Source organism: Camelus ferus, chromosome 22, assembly GCF_009834535.1.
Source record: "Camelus ferus isolate YT-003-E chromosome 22, BCGSAC_Cfer_1.0, whole genome shotgun sequence".
Taxonomy (NCBI): domain Eukaryota; kingdom Metazoa; phylum Chordata; class Mammalia; order Artiodactyla; family Camelidae; genus Camelus; species Camelus ferus.
In genome coordinates this window covers 498869-500330 of record NC_045717.1, presented here as the reverse complement: position 1 = coordinate 500330, position 1462 = coordinate 498869, and positions in this window count along the sequence as shown.

Here is a 1462-nt window from a genome sequence, read left to right as displayed (position 1 = left end):
TTTTTCTGCATCTCATTGACTTTTAAGCAGATTTTGGGAATAAAACCCAGCACTTTGGAGTATTATATACTCAAACTGAGCCCGGGTGCCAGCTGTTTAAACAGCACCCAACCACCCACCAAACTTGTCATTGATGTTGAGCAGTGTTGATAGCTTTTTTGAATTTTCCAGTGTTAATCACTGTCTATAGACCTAAAGATTTAGACAGCGTTTGGATCTGCTGTGGCTGTTTCAATGTTCTGATGGATCCCAACAATCGTTACGGTGCCATCAGACTTTCTGCATGTTACCTTAAACACTGATTCACAGATGTTTCCTCATGGAGAAATGAAATCTGCCTCAGGCTTTTCATTTCCTCTTATTTATTTACTTACTTTTTGGAAACAGTCTTAAAATTAGAGACAAGTTCTGAGCACCAGACGCAAACGGACGTTGTCACAAACCTGTCATCTCTCCCGTACATTCTCCTAAGGCGTCATTTCTCTTTCCTAAATGCACTCGTTCTACCATAAGTGCCCTTGCTCTCCCCTCTCACCAAGAAGCCATTTGTTTCTCAGAAAATGCTTTTCTCCTTTTCCTGTCAAGTGTTAGATTGTATGTAAGCCCCCACTTGTAGCCACCCCTTCAAATCCCGTTGCTTTGTGAACTCTTGCATGTGTTCATACGTGATGTTTTTCTCACAGTAATCTGCTTTAGTCAATTTAATTTGCAGGTTCCCAGTCACTGAATGTAAGACGGTAAAGGAAATACTCTCCTTCTCAACAATTTCCAGGAGCTAAAACTTTAATAACTCCTTCTTAGATCCTTTATTCCAGATCCTTTATTCCCTTTTCCGTCCTTTCAGTGCACTTACTTGGCAAAACTCCCAACTACACAACAGACTGATTCTCATTCTTCCTCAACGTTCCCCCAGGCATCTAAGTGCTGCTGAAGAAAGTCACGCACTGCCCAGCAGTCCTACTCCTTTTATTTAATTAATTTGCATCTTCTTCCTTCTCAGTGATGATTTCAAATTCCCCTCTGTAAACACCTCCCTGTTTCTTCCCTCTCACTTGAACCAGACAGTCTTACTTCTGACGACAAACTTCTGAGAGATTTGCCTGCTTCCCCACCAGCAGTCTGTCCCCACCCACTCTGGTGTGTCTTCCCCTTCCTCCATTCCCACGCAGCGAGTCACTGATGACTCCCACGTCTAAAGCAAAGTGACACCTTTCCAGCCCTTGTCTAACTGACCTCATGCCTCCGGGCGTTCCATGTGACCGACCTCTGTAACCGACCGCTGCCTGCAGCAAGATGACTTTGAAGGTGAGGGCTGCAGCCTTCTTGGTGAGCTCACTCCGTTTGCCCTGGCTGTCTCCCATGGGTAAAGACAGGAAGTACACATGTTACTCAATTTTTGTTTATTTTTCTCGCGTTAGTCTGCCTCACGTCAGGTTAATCCTTAGACCAGCCAGATGAGCCT